The following is a 16,162-nucleotide window of genomic DNA, read 5'->3' on the forward strand; positions in this document are numbered from 1 at the left end:
CTCGATACCGGGTAATGAGAAAGCGGACTCTTTGGCTAAGGTGGGCGCAACAAACGGTGATATTTATGAAAGACCAATTGCCTTTAATGAATTTTTCGCATTTGTACGTCAGAATACGATCATCAGTTGGCAAAATTCTTGGACCAAGGGGGAACTGGGAAGGTGGTTACATTCCATAATCCCCAAGGTATCGACGAACCCGTGGTTCAAGGGGTTGGATGTAGGTCGGAATTTCATTCGCGTGATGTCCCGGCTTATGTCCAATCACTATAGATTTGACGCGCATCTCCGTCGTGTTGGGCTCGGGGAGAGTGGTATCTGTGCCTGTGGTGAAGGTTATCACGACATAGAGCACGTTGTTTGGTCATGCCCTGTACACCGTGACGCCAGGTCTAGGTTAATAGCTTCCCTGCAGGCCGAAGGTAGGCAGTCGGCTGTTCCTGTTCGTGATGTCTTGGCGAGCCGTGACCTATCCTACATGTCCCTTATATACGTTTTCCTGAAATCCATCCACGCCCCAGTTTAGTCCTATCCCCTTCCGCCTACATCCAACCAAACGACAAGAACACGTTAAGACCCCGGATCCGGAAACAGCAATCAGACCCGCACGATACTCTCAAGGCCCGATGGAATCAACCCAATATGCCAGTCCGTAATATCTTGGCCCAGCAGCGGAACAAATTTAATATGCTGCTTACCTATGGCAATGAAAACCATCAAACAGCAAACCTGTGCTTTTAATGCAAAATATTCTAGCTTTAAGTTAGATTTAGTTTCAGCTCGTAGTCGGCAGCGAGGATAAAAAATTTGCTTTTAGTTATTAAGATACTTTAGAAAGTAAGCTACCAGATATAATTGGCGCCGTTAAACATTGAATTGTATTTGTGCCGTGTCAAATAAACTATAGATGAAAAAAAAAATAAAACAGATATATTTTAAAAACATCTGACAACAAGAAGTTTGTGGATTGGTTCTTACACTATTGGATTGAAATCCTGTTTACACACATTGTTAAAAATAAATATGTTTCACTAAAAAGATATAATTTTGCTTAAAATCAGGTATACTTAATTATGTTCCTAGAAAGTTCCAATTCAGGAAAATGGTAATAGGCAAAATTGTTAGAAACTTGACGGAACGTTCTGACACTAAGTTTATTATTTTAGCCGGGAATAACTAAAGCATTCAATCAAGCAATAATCAAGCAACTTGTGCAATCGGATCCAGATGCCAAACGTAAACAAATTTGCTTATCAGATAATTTAATTAAAAATAACTTGAGAAGTGTTGTTTTATTAGTAAAAAGGGGGTCCATTCATTTCGAGAACGATCTCAATCCTTTTCTGATGGACTACGGCAGTAGCTCAAGTCCTTATGAAGAATATTGTGTTGTGAACTGTTGACATGTTGTTTGAAAAGACATTATTTTTTTTTTTTTTTGAGGGTAATTTTCAAAAGATTTAGTAACAAAAATGTTAGGGTCTATATTTCGGAATTGGTATAATCAATAGTATCAACCGACGGTATAAAACTGAGAGCAAAAAATCACACTGAGACCTTTCACATGCATTCATGATAAATAAACATCGGCTGTTTGTTGAATCTCTATACAATCCTAGTCCTGAAAACAAATTTTCCTCATCGAAAACAAATTTTCTATGGCTAAGTCACTTTCTGGTCAATTTTTTGCATCCTCGTAAAAGTACATACGTTGCTCGCCTAACTAGACTTGGATTGTATATTGACACATTGCCCGCTTTACTAAACTTAAAATGTAGTCATAAGACAAAAAATGGATTAAGTTCGTGAAGTAATCCTAATCTTTCACAAGCAGCAAAATTAGGTAATAGAAAATAATGTATGAATTTCTCTGAGAAATCTGAATGTTTAGATTATTGCAATCAAAACAAGCTGAGAACAATTTGACGACTCTATATCCTCTGCATAACACAACCGAATTAAAAAAGAAAGTGTTCAAATCTACAAGGAACACACCTAACCTTCCTTTTTTTCTTTTTACAAAGATGTGAAGGAAACCTAGAATTTCAATCTCGCTGCACCATCATCAAACCTGTGAGACAACGGAAAACAGATGTCACGCTTTATACATGAGACAAGGCAAATATTATATGTAAAAAAAATTTCCTTACTCAAAAATCCCTTTGTGGGAATTTCACGGCAATTCGTTCAATACTTTTTAAGTCTATTGGAAACTTATACGCCGAGAGACAGACAATCACTAATCAAAGCTAGGGTTGCCATCTGACATAGATATCTTCCCCGGAGTTGTTCAAGATTGAAAGGGGGGAGGTGTTTGCATTGGCTTACTTGTTGCAAAAGATAAAAAAAATATAGTTTCAAAGATTCTTTCTCTACAGAAAGAAAACCTTATTTGCACAAAATTGTTCTACTTTTTTTTGGTTCATATTATCCCATGTGGTCCCTCTGACCACACGTACAGGATTTGTGCTGCGGTTATTTTATCGTAAAATTTATCACAAGTCCTGGTAGAGTCCTACGAAGGACTCTACACTTTATCATATGTAACAATTTTGTAGAATTAAGTCTAAAATATTGCTATTGAGCTCTAGATCCAAATTTCCCCTTATATTCGGTTTCTGGACCATTATTATGCACTGGCTGAAGGCACCAAATTTCACAGTAATGGTTAAAAAGCTATAATTTTTCTTGGGCTACTATTTTGAGCTTTGGAGCAGCATTCTTTCGCTTTGTCGTCCAATGTTACTCAACGGTTTAAATATTATAAAGATTAATATTTTTACAAATCTTTTAGAGTTCACGTCAACCTGCATTTCTCACATGGAACATAAGGCGCAAGTCGATGTTGTATACACTGATTTCAAGGCTTCATTTGACCGTATTGACCACAAGATTCTCTTACGAAAACTTGCACGGCTTGGCGCTTCTCGAAAACTAACGAAATGGCTCAGATCTTATTTGTGCGACAGAGTCCTTCGTATGCAGATCGAGTCCTGCTTCTCGTCACAGTTCACCAACGTTCCCGGTGTTCCTCAAGGCTGCAATTTGGGACCTCTGCTGTTCATATTATTCTTTAACGACATCATCTTGCTGCCTGGAGTCGACTGCAAATTGGTGTATGCTAATGCCCTAAAATTATATGTAGCAAGTCAATCTGTTGATGATTGCTTACGTTTGCAAGCGTCGTACACAAATTACGCAACGCATAAAGGGAGAAAGGGGGGTTGAGTCTGCGTAATTTATTGTTACGTAGGGGGGGTGGGGGGTGGGGGGTAGAAGAAACAGTTACGTAACTGTGATGTTTGCTTGAAATTGAAAATTTCGGAGCGGGGTCTGGCTGATCAGCGTTACGTAATTTAAGGGGGAGGGGAGTCATGTCGAACGTTACCTATCGTTTCATAGGGGGAGAGGGGGTCTGAAAACAAGGTTTTTAGCGTTACGTAATTTGTGTACGACGCCTTACGTTACGTTTGTGTACGACACGTTTGTTGAATGGTGTCGACGAAATCGGCTTGTCCTTTGTGTTCCCAAAGTCAAGTCATGACGTTTCACCGAAAAAGTAGTCCAATACTTTTCAACTACCAAATTGATGGGAATTCCCTCAAGAAAGTGGACCAAGTTAACGACCTTGGTATTCTACTTGATGCTAAGCTCACTTTTATTCTACATCGCTCTGCTGTTATCTCGAAAGCTATACGTCAGCTAGGATTTATTACAAAAATTGCTCGAGACTTCAAAGATCCCCACTGCTTGAAAACGCTTCATTGCTCGTTGGTAAGGCCTCTAATTGAGAATTTCTCTCTAATTTGGTGCGCTCATCAGCTAGTGTAGAGTTTACGTATCAAACGTGTTGCAGAAAAGGTTTCTGCGATTTGCATTGAGGGACCTACCTTGGCGAGATCCTGTAAATCTTCCACCGACCTTCCTGACCGTTGTCATCTACTCGGCCTTGACACACTGGAACAACGAAGAAAAATTTAACAGGCTGTATTTATTGCTAAGTTAATGAACAACGAAACTGACTCCCCGAAAATGCTATCCATGTTAAATTTCCGGGCTTCACAGCGAACCCTTCGCTCAACCGGATCGCTGCAACGAAACTATCATCGTACTGTATTTGGATGCAACGAACCAACGACTGCCTGTATTCGTGCCTTCTCTGTTGTAGAAAACTTGTTCGAATTTGGAGAACCAACATTAATATTCAAAAGAAGACTCAATAATACCTCACTTTTACAATTTTGACCGCACAACATTTAATGAGACATGTCAGTTAAATTATAATAAATAAATAAATAAATAACTTTAACTCTCCCTCTTTTTAGTAAAGATAAAAAAATCAATGTCACAGAAACATACTTCGTATTTAAGGTGAAACAGTGTTGAAGCCTCAAAACTTCAAGGTTCAAAGCTGGCCATTTGTGGCTTCAACACTGTTTCGCCTTAAATAAACCATGTATACGAAATTGCCCGGTGATCAGGTTTGTTGTTTGAGAGTTCAAAATAAATAAAAATTCACTGTTGGTACATCCACACCCCCCACCTCATCCACAATCATGAGATAGATACGATCCGCTATTTTATACCTTCACGTACCGAATAAAATGGTGAACGGATAGCAAAATCTTAGATGATACAGTAATGTCGTGAAACCCTGCCTCATACCGCCAACGCTAATGAAATAAAGCTGTTATTTTTTAAAATCTGTCCATCAATCGAAAACGTCTGTAAACAAATTTTCTTAATCAACTTGTCAATGATTTACAAAAATTTAAGTGTATTATATCACCGCCTCCTGGCTACGTTACTAATATACAAGAAATCAATGACATAAAACCATATTTGATACAAATTGGAAATGTAATCAAGTTTAGGAGGTTAGTCGTCGGTCTCCGTTGTTCTATTTCCGCCACTGTTGTTGTGCCAATCACCGATGCCCGGGAAGGCGACACCATGCAGGACCCTAGCTCACGACCCGTTGATTAACGAAGCGACGCCAACGACTTTACTTCCTCATGCGATGGAAGGCGTGATCCCAGAGATTTTTCCCCTCAAAAATTCTCCCGGTGTCGGCTAGGATTGAATCTAGACCAGTTGGGTTGATTGGCCACCCCACAACCATCGACACCTATGTCGGCGTTGGGATTCGAATCCAGGTGTCGAGCGTGGTTGGCGGAGACATTACCAACCACGCTGGGTCCCGCCTTTAGATAAATGGATAAAATTTAAACGGATAAAATACCCTAAAGCTCAAAAACGTTGCCCTAACAAGATTATGCTTTTTTAACATTTCTGTAAAAATTGGTGCCTATAGTGAATGCAGAAGTCGTCAAAAGGCCGCAGAGTATTTGCTCGCCGAGCTCGTCGTTTCTACGTTGGCATACGGGAAAACTCATTTATGTCTCTAAAATAGTTAGTTAGTTTACTGGAGGCACCAAATTCACAGGAAAGGTTAAAAAGTTATTATCTTTGTTTTATTTCCAGTTTGAGCTCTGGGACAAAATTTGTGCTAACCAGTGTTGTTATCCGAAGCGAAAAATAAATACTGCAGAGATAATTGGACTACCACGTTTTTTCAGAAAATTGGGCTTATCTAACTTAACAAAATATCAAGCTTTTATGAGAAAGGCCAGATCACATCGCTAGGGACCTCAAGTTTTCAATAACAATCACAATAAAAATTTATTTACAAAATACGTTTTGCATCCTATAATAATAATAAGAACTATAAACAGTTATATAAATTCAAAAGAAACTAAAAGTACAGATTTCAACGTAAATTATCATTGAGAAATAATCACTGAATGCAGAATTTCTCATTATTTATGGATTATGAATATATTTTATATTGCAGATTTACATCAAATGTTAAGAGTATTGCTGCAAGCTAAAGCGATAACAAAGGTACGTTTTACCGCGAGGTGGATTAAATCTGGTTTTCTTTTCGACGTTTCGAATCACTAACATACTTATTACCAACGAACTAAAGGTCGATTAATACAGCAAATTTCTTGCCCGTTGTACTATTTAACAGCTCCTAAAATATGAAATCAGAAGCATTAAAATGTTCAAGCTCTCTTTACCGAGAATCAATACAAGCTCCGGAATATGAAGAGATAATCCGATTACACGATAGTCAGGATTGTTTGCGGGGTTGCGTGTTCTAAATTGGGAGTGGGAACGAGTGTCAACACGAGTATTAGCGTTGATAGCGTCGTTGCGCTTGGGGTATGATTTTCTCAAAGTCAGACAAGTATTGCGAACTAGCTATGGGAGTGGTAAGCCACTTCGTTTCATTTCTATTCAACGATTGACGATGTCGCGCTGCACTTGATGCCACCCTATATCTAGAGTTTAGCTGATGACTATGTGTCCAGCCACTACCGGAAAACTCCGAGCGTTTTATGTGGAACAAAACATTAAATCAAATTATATCTGAATCGAGTTAACTTCGTTAGAGGGTTATTGTTAGTTCGTTTGAATGTGCACGGGATCCGATGAGCCAATTGTGTGCATTTTTCGACTCAAGGAACTGTCAACCACGAATTTTGCGTTTATGAAAGTTGTCACGAATTTTGTGTATACCGACGAATATACAAACGTACATATATCGGAAAATAAAAATTTTATTGATGTAGATCTTATACGATACGTTCTCTGGAAGAAACCGCTGTAAATCGACGTAGGGCTACGTCTAACAGCAAGGGTACAATTTGTATCGCATCTCATGAAACGTTTCATATGTAGGAATTTAATCATCTATAGATAAGAAAATTTGGACCACATTTCTGACATGATAAAATAGTTATTATCCTGTTAAAAGAACAACAAATTCTTTTTTTTTCAAGCTACAAAGGTAGGGTATAAAATTATTTTTAACATCAGAGTTGCCAATGTTACAATTGAAACTGGATTCTCCCAAACGACCAACCGATGTAAGATAGAAAAAAGCGAAAACTGATTGCTTCGTTCATTTTTTATTATAAACAATTCTGGCAACCAAAAAGTATTGATTTAATTATTGGAAAATGCAATATAATTTTATACCGGTAAAGGAATATGATACTCCCTTATGAGCCAGATAGTCGCAATATTCTGATTTTTAATGAATCTTTGAGCTTATTTACCTTGCTCACTTGCATCCATGACTTTTGTCTATAACATCGTCTATAAGCAGGCCGAAAGCTGGTTATTCTGTGAAAAAGTCATCTATGAGTTCTCGCAAATAAAAAAGAACCTATGACAATTAAATGTGGAAACAAGTCTTGGTTTTTTTTTCAAATGAATAAAAAAATGGATATATCGTTTTAAGTGTAATGGAACCGCTATGATCAATAATATTGTCGATAAAGCACTCAGCTAATAAACAAAGCCTACGATATGACTATCGTTCACACTGGGCGGCTCATATCAAAAAAATATCTGCTCGAATGGGCAACAGTTTAATTCATACCATTAGCAGCTCTCCTGCACATTCTCATGTTGCATGCATGGGGAACGCTGTCTGTTCTAGCTGGAATTGAATTGAATTGCATTGTGATATTATGACTATACCGCTTGTGTACAGTCGTGGGACAAGCCAATATTTCAACGAGTCGTGTCGCCGTGCATTGAGATTGTTTAGTTCCTCTTTGGTTTAGTTGCCTTCGGGTTTGAACCCGTCCCCGGATCTATGTTCATGTATACCTACTTTTGCAAAGGCCAAATGTTTTAAGGGACGCTGGGGCAATGTAAATTAACAATTTATATGAAAATTTGACTTAATTTAATTATATTAGCCTCTACACGTAGTACTTTTACCGAAAACAGCTAAATATTTATTCGTCACAGTCGTAAATTCAGCCTATTAAACATAAACTCCAAAAATAATAAAGCAGCCGCACGGCAAGTAGTTACAGTAGTTTCGTATTGTTTTAGCAGTTTTTGTCTCTTTCTTTTTGAAGATTTTTTCGCAATTTTTTGTTTCGTTTGAAAATAGGGTCATTCCACGTCAAGTGTCCGAGGATTACCGAATGGAAATTGACTCCGGAATGCGCTGCAAGTACTCAGTAATTCTGCAAAGGGTCTTAGGAAGGTCGGTAGAGCTAACACCTTCTAGATTCCGAAAACAAGACAGCTGCAGAAACAAGAATCAACAGCATTGTCTTTTTTCACATTATCACTGCCAGACAGTGGAATCTAGAAATAGGTCATACATACATACATACATACATACACATTCCATGTCAAGTGTCCGAGGAAATGCATCGACCATCTCCGATTTTGACCAAAATTTGTGAGTCGATGTATTTTAAGCAGGAACTTATAAGTACAAAGTGTTGTACCGATTGGTGGACCCCTCGGCCAATGGGACTGCCTCCACTTTCTGCGACAATTTCCTCAAAATACACCCCCCCCCCCCTTCGATTTTAATTATGACCACACCAATGTGTTTAGCAGACGATTTTACATAGAGATCACTTATCAGCAAAAAACAAAATGTAGTGTTCCAGAGATACAGCATTTTCAAAATTTGCAAGATTTTGGATTTTATCTACGCACGAAAGCGCTTCTACATAAATTGCTGCAATCCTAATGGTATTCTAGCAGGCGTTTGTGTAATCGAAGAGTTGTTCCTTAGAGGAGCATCCGTTAATGATGTATCGCAAAAAATCCCGTTCTAGAATCATTTTCACGAATAGTTACAGGAGAGTTTTGGTTACACTTTTCACATGAATCATGAATCATGAAATCATCCTCTCTCAATTTAAAACCGTTTCCTAACAGGCAAAAGGTCATGTTTCCTGATTTAAGGTTTGCTATTATTTCAAAATTATAAACAATGTGTCTCATCACGGGTGCATTCATTTCATTCTTGAAGATGGTGTGTTTAATTGGATATTTAAAACAAATTTGTGTCTCTGGAAAACGGTATTAGTTATCACAGCAGCTTGCGCGATAAGATTTACTAGCTACTGAGGGAGCATGTATGAAAAACGTACCTTTTTTTAGTTTTTTTTATCCCCTTCCCCCTCTCCCACCGTAGCATTTCGACACAAAGTCAGACCCCTAAAGATAATTAAGTAGTATTATAACAAACTCCACCACCCCACACCCCCCCCCCCTCACCCTCACCCCACCCCAATGACTTTTTTTTGCAAATTTTATTACTAAAAACTTACATTGTATCATAAATGAATAAGACAAGACAAAGAAAACAAACAAAGTCGTGAAAAAAAAAACAATTAGAATAAATCCAAATTTTTTTATTTCATATTTGCTACGTAGCTTGGCTTTACCCCCTAGCCTTCCCCTCGTCAAATTCCGTCACAAAACTGGTAGTCGTTGCATGTTCGAGTCCCGGCTCGGGAGAAGACTGTTATTTTCAGTAGGAATCATTGTCTGCGAAGCCTGTGTCAAATAAACAGAACAGAAAAAGCCACCTCCGCTCTAATCCTGGGTAAGAAGAAGAAGAATATAGGCAGATGAATGTTATGATAGGCTTACTTGCTCTATGACGTGCTATGATATGGGCAAATTAAGATATTCAGTTATGATAACATATTTTGGATGCGTTCGGAGATTTGTTTTAACATGTGGTCTTGAATGTAAACATGCAAAATTATGAAATGAAATCTGAAATCAGCATTTTTTCACGTTATTATCAATGTCACAAGTTGGTTTCAAAATTCGAATCATGGACAAAAGTGTACATTTAACAAAAAACAGTTTGAATTTAAATACGAAAAGTGTAGCCAAACTTCTCCTGTAACCTTTCGTGGAAATGATTCTAGAGCGGGATTTTTTGCGTTACATCATTAACGGATGCTCCTCTAAGGTACATCTCTTCGATTACACAAACGCCTGCTAGGATACCATTAGGAATGCAGCAATTTATGTAGAAGCGCTTTCGTGCGTAGACAAAATCCAAAATCTTGCAATTTTGAAAATGTTGTATCTCTGGAACACTACATTATGTTTTTTGCTGATAAGTGATTCCTATGTAAAATCGTCTGCTAAACACATTGGCGTGGTCAAAATCAAAATCGAAGGGGGGGTATTTTGAGGAAATTGCAAATTAAGTTTTGAATCGAAAAAAATGCAATGTTGGCGACACTGCAGAAAAAAAAATTGATCACGCAGCTCGATTCTACATTTAAAACCCTTCAAAATGATATGTCAATATCACTTGTAGCTCTTCAGAGTCCCGAGATATTCACAAAATAAAAAAGGTGTTTTGCTAAATTCGCAAAAAGTGAAGGCAGACCCGTTGGCCGAGGGGTCCACCAATCGGTACAACACTTTGTACTTATAAATTCCGGCCCAAAATACATCGACTCACAAATTTTGGTCGGAATCGGAGATGGTCGATGCATTTTCTCGGTCACTTGACATGGAATGACCCAATATCTTTTTTGATATTTCCCATTGCTCTAGGAGAACGTTTAGATATATCTTCCCCAGCACTGATATATGCTGAATTGTCTGCGATATTCGACAAGATTAACTATACAATCCCCTTATCTAAAACAGAAAAAAAGAAGATTGTGGTGATTCGCTTTAAAGGTACACACTTAATTTATCTTGGCAAACCTTACAACAGCTAATCGTACTTGGCAATTATTTTTGTAAATGTCAGCAAAATATTTTCGATGAATATTCAGCAAATGTATCGATCTACCGTAAACCAGCAAATATTGAAATTTCGTTTGCTGATGTCCTTGAAAATTCTGCCGGAAACTTGTAAAAAATTTCGCTGAGTTTATCAACTGTTAAGTTCCCGGCAATTTAGGTCTTATTTAATAAATCATCAAATCAGCGTGAACATTTTGTCTGATATACGGCCAGTTCAGGTACACCTAAGAGCAGTCACTCAGGAGCTCTGATCGTTATGCCCTATTTTAACCGAGATTATCGTTCGCTGATGACTTGAGGATTTCCCAACTATTTTTAGACTTTTAAAATAATGTTTAGTTTTTTCAAACTTGTTTCACATTAAGTTTGTGCCATTTGAGGCATGTTTTTTTATACATAAGGAAATAAACTATAGTACAATCACCACAATGCAAGCAATGTTCAAGCGACGAAATATCATCATTCTTACATGTGAAAACAATCCTTTGAAATTTTAATTTCAGAGGGAACATAGTATCAACAGTTCTCATTTTTTCAGGTCAAAAATATTCTTAGTTTGTCTCTGATAGTAAATAACTGTCTTATATTATTTTTGCAGATATGAAAGATTGCATTATTTAAGTATAAAAGAGTTTCTAATCTGTGTTCATTTCTCTGCGTGTTTTTGTGTTTACGCCTAGGAATGTTCTACTTCCTAAAATCGAATTAAATCGTAGATTATAAGATTGTATGTAGGGGTTTTCGGGGCCGGGAAAGGTTTTTATGATAGTTTTATACCCTTCCCTCCTCTGGAAGAGAGGACTGCAGTACAAATGAAACACGGAACTCTGCATAACTCGAGAACTAATCAAGTAAATGGAACCTAATTCACATATGGCTGTTTTGGGGACAGAATATGTTTTTTATGATGATATCCCGATCAGAAGAGCATAACTAAAAAATTACAAAATTCTATCAACGCGAGATACAAATAATATATTGATGGTCTATTGATGGTCTATACATGTTTCTACGTAACTTAAGAACTAATCAAGCAAATGGAACCAAATTTGGTATGCAGCGGTTTTGGAAGACGACCTACGGACTCTACGCAGACTGCAGAGCTGACGAACTGCAGCAATGGACCGATAGAATGGAGACGACTCTTACGTACAGCAAAGGCCACTCCACGGTTTGGTAAGGTGAGGAGGGCGAAAATGTTTTATGGTGGGCACTCCTCCTTATTCTCCCACGCTGAAAAGAAAGGGGGGGGAGGGGGTTGCTATACAAATATCTGCACAACTCGATTAATCGAGTAAATGAAACCAAATTTGACATGTGAAAGTTTCTGGAAAACAGTCCAGAATTGCCGAATACCATTCAGTATCTGCTTTTCCGGAATTAGAATGATACATTGAGGCCCAAGATAGCGACATCCGCTCTCTGGGAAACAGCTCGAAACAGCCAATACCACCAAATACTGGGATGATGCACCCAAATAACGACTTCCAGTTTATGGAAAACAGCTTAAAATTACCGAATATCACGTAATATGAGTATTTTCGTAATCGGAATGATGCATAGAAACCAAAAATTAATCCCAGGCCAGGCCACCATATTGTGTTCGTAGTGTTATTTTGAAAGTTATTCACATAAACATAAGTTACAAAATAGTCTAACATAGGAGTTATCGAAAAAAGAAGTTTGTTTCGAACTTATGATTTAAAATCGCTCTACAATTTGAAAATGCGTTTGATGTAACAAACAGTCTTATGTAGCTCTACGCCAACCTCGCGGTCATGGGTTTGTACACAACCTTTTCTGACCATACGATTTAGACTTATAAACAACAAGAATTGTTTGTTTTTGAAATAGAGAAACAACCAGAGATTTTTAGATAGTCTTCAAAGGGGGATCCCCTTTGAAAAAATAATTCAATTGTCAGGGATATGTGATTATTTGAGCTATTTGATTTCGCTTTTTCTTTTGATTTTGAACGTGTTCAATATTCGATTCATCATACATTTACAGACTATGAAAAAATCGTCAATCTTTGGAAAAATGTTTAGAATATTTAAATAAAGAATATTTTAGAATATTTTAGAATATTTAAATAAAGAAGAAAATGGGGGGGACGAAGTTTACCGCGTGCTTGTAACAAATAAAATAATTTTAAATAATCGCGAAATGTTTCAAATGAAAAAATCATTGAGGAATTTTATGGACAAATAAGTACCCCGGACTCCTCTATGACATAGCAGCAGATTAACACAATTGTCGTTACTCAGCAAATGTGGTAACACAACATTTACTAATGAAGTTGAATTAATTGAATTTAATGGAAATTCAAAGGGGTGACCTATTTTAGTCGCCCTTACCAGGCCCTTGGTTAAATCTCGAGCTTGGTTTGAAATGCGGAGGCTGTTTAAGTATTGTAAATTCATATAAGAACCAGTTACAAGGTCTGTCCCAGCATAACCTTAACGGAATGCCAAATACAACGATAACACCTTACCGTTCTGTGCGCTTTTATCCATGGGCGCAACTACGGGGGGGCTAGGGGGGGCTTCAGCCCCCTCTAGAAAGTGTTTAGCCCCCCCTAAAATTTTCCAGAGAATGATTGTATTCAATATAAATACATTCCATACTACTTATCAGAGCATCAAAATCAACACAAATTGAGATGTCGTCATTCATTGGCTAAGAACTAGTTCTGCACCCAGGATCGTTTCTCAAGCCTAGCTCTCTTACTCATCTTACCAGTCAGACAAGAGCTGTAGTAACTCGTGCTGTAATCAAGAAGTTGTCGCCATTTTACTCTGGGGGGTTTTGGGCTGTGTTTCACCAGTTCCTGCGCCCCTTACTTTCTGGTGCCGGTAGGGTTTGCTGAAGAGAAGTGATTTCACAGGGTTGTCGTCCGGCATCCTTACGACGTGACTGGCCCACCGCAACCTATTGTCTTTCGCTAGGTGCGCAATTGAGTTCTCTCCAAGCAGCGCTTGTAGCTAATGGTTCATGCGCTGTCGCCGTTATCCGTCGTCCGTTTGTACTCCACCGTAGATAGTCCACAGCACCTTCCGTTCAAAAACACCAAGAGGACTTCCGTAGAGGACTAGCGGTTATATCCGGGTTATGTAGTTTTTTGTATTGAAGTAGTCATGTCCGATCAGCACTGTGATTGGTGCGTACGTATGTAATGTCTGTGAAGAACGGGCCGTCGATGAGAACGTGGTCAATTGTTTTGCTGTACGTTGGTCGAGGAAAGAAGGGACTTTGGACTGCCAGCCCGTGGAAAGCTGCGAAGTTGGTGTATAGCTGGCCGTTGTCGTTCGTCACGGTTTACAGGCTGTGCGGGCCGATCACCGGCTTATATAAGTCTTTCCTTCCGTTCATGTCCCCACGGACGATCTTGATGTCTCTACGCGAGCAGCTATCGTAAAGTTTCTCCAGCTGTGCGTAGAACGTTTCTTTTTCTGCATCAGGTCTTCGTTCGTGAGGGCAGTGCACATTGGGCATAGTGTAGTTGTAGAATCAGCCTTTTATTCTCAACAAACACAACCTGTCGCTGATTGCCTGCCATTTCATCACATGACTCTGCATCCTGCACAGCACTATAAAACCGCTACCAAGCTCATTGGTAGTGCCACCGCTTTGGTGGTACTGTGCCTTGCGGTCACAAATCCACCGTACCTTCTCTCCTTTCAGGCAAAGCTCCTGGAGCGCAACGATGTCGAAGTGGCGGGATTCTAGCTGATCCAGCGGAATCCAGTCGACATCCGGGGCGTTGAGCATCTACTGTTACATGTACCGAGCTTCTAATCGTCGTCCTTATTTCGTCGGCTGGGTCATTGCCTATTGTTCAGGTTCGTTTTGAATTCTTGATTCTTCGTAGTATGTTTATTTTAGTATGCTGCCTTACTAGGGCTGCGATGCCTAGTCTCGCGACGGGGCTGCCGCCATAGGTGTAGCTGGCGAGACACCGCATTTCAAAGTTCAGTCGTTCGGTCCGGATCAGTCGCTGTTTGAGCCGCCCCTGGCCTGTGGGGTTCAGACAAGCTGCTCTCTAAGGAGAACAACTATCCTTTCCTGTCAGCATACGACCAAGTTCCCACCGGTTCACCGGTTTTCCCTTGGTTGCTCGTATCACAGTCGGTAACACGTGGAGGTAGGAATATGGCATTATGCCTTGAACCACACTGGGGTCTATTTTATTCCAGCTAGTACGGGTGTGCTGGTATATAGCACTGTTCAGCCATTTACCAAACCTGGCTCTCCTCAATATCGAATCAGTGTTGCTGAAAGAGGTTGGCGTTGACGCTGTGTTCAAGATATTCAGTACATCTTCGAAGATTCTATCCCGAAGTGATTTTTTCTGCTGTTCCGACACTATTTTAAGCGTTATTAAATAAGCATATTAAAACTCCTTTTTCTGTATTTTTTAAATTACATACATGAAAACTAGCCCCCCCTAGAAATTTTCCTTAGTTGCGCCCATGCTTTTATCATACTTTCGTGAAACTTTTTTGTATTTTCAGTAAACGGTTATGAAATCTTACGGCACAAATTTTTGTTTTTTTGATATTTTAGTTTCGTTTTGAGAAATGTGTGATATATGTATATGCAAACGCTTTTACCACGCTTGGATATGAAATTAAAAATAAAATTTAAAAGTACACTTTGTCTGTATGTACAATGTAAAAACATGTAAAAATGCCAATATCTCAGCCCCCCGATAAGATATCAAGGATCTTTTTTCATGTAAATTTTCGTCAATTAAAATTTCAGTTAAAAATTTCAGTTAAAATTTCAGTTCTTGATCAAACAATTCTTTTATATGTGTTTTGAAAAGTTTTATCTAAAAATTATGAGAAAAAATCACTATTTCATGATGTTCAATGGATTCTGTGAGTCAAATAATTGAATGCGATGCTGAACCAAACCATGCAAAACATTCTATAACAACCACACAAAAATAAAAATAAAAAATATGGAAAAATGCAGGAATCGAACAGATTTGAAAAAAGTGCAAAGGGGTGGTTTTGTAGCTTGAAAAAGTTATTTTTTCATAAATCACGTTTGGGCAACCTGAAAACGATTATCTGGAAAGTCGAAATGTTCTACAAAAATGCTAGAAATGACATTATCTTTCAATTTAGTGCTGAGCACCTTGACTTTTTCAACATTGATTTTTTTTGGGACACCCTAATGTACATATATCCTTAACCAAAGAGGTCAAATAACGTATGTTTTATGTACTGATACAAATTTTTGTTTTTACTTTTCGATAGAATTTCTGGAATAGTAACATCTTGTAATAGTAGTTTTTTATATTGTATACTTATCACAAGATTTATATTCAACACACCTACATTCAACCTACAACATCTAGTCATTATCGCACAGTGTGATTTCAATTCAATGACTATGATAAGAAACTAAATGTAATAAAAAATGTTTACTACAAACAGACGGTACATTTAGGTGTTCGAAGGCCGCTAGTACTATAGAATGTGAGATACAGAAAACATTGATTTATCTAAAACACCACGAGCGAAACCATAGTGAGGAA

General features: G+C 38.2%; 1 protein-coding gene across 2 annotated transcripts in view; it reads right to left on the minus strand.

Moving 5' to 3' along the window:
* Nucleotides 1-16,162, minus strand: part of LOC129730582 (arylalkylamine N-acetyltransferase 1-like) — a 106,115-nt gene that overhangs the window by 77,515 nt on the left and 12,438 nt on the right. Inside the window, exon 2 of one of the 2 annotated variants that reach the window (XM_055690024.1) lies at nt 3,891-3,957. The exons of the other annotated variant lie outside the window; for it this stretch is intronic. The gene's annotated coding sequence lies outside the window, so the exon portion shown is untranslated. The remainder of the gene's footprint in view (nt 1-3,890; nt 3,958-16,162) is intronic. 2 annotated transcript variants of the gene reach the window in all.

The sequence above is a fragment of the Wyeomyia smithii genome, chromosome 3 (assembly GCF_029784165.1).
Source record: "Wyeomyia smithii strain HCP4-BCI-WySm-NY-G18 chromosome 3, ASM2978416v1, whole genome shotgun sequence".
Lineage (NCBI taxonomy): Eukaryota > Metazoa > Arthropoda > Insecta > Diptera > Culicidae > Wyeomyia > Wyeomyia smithii.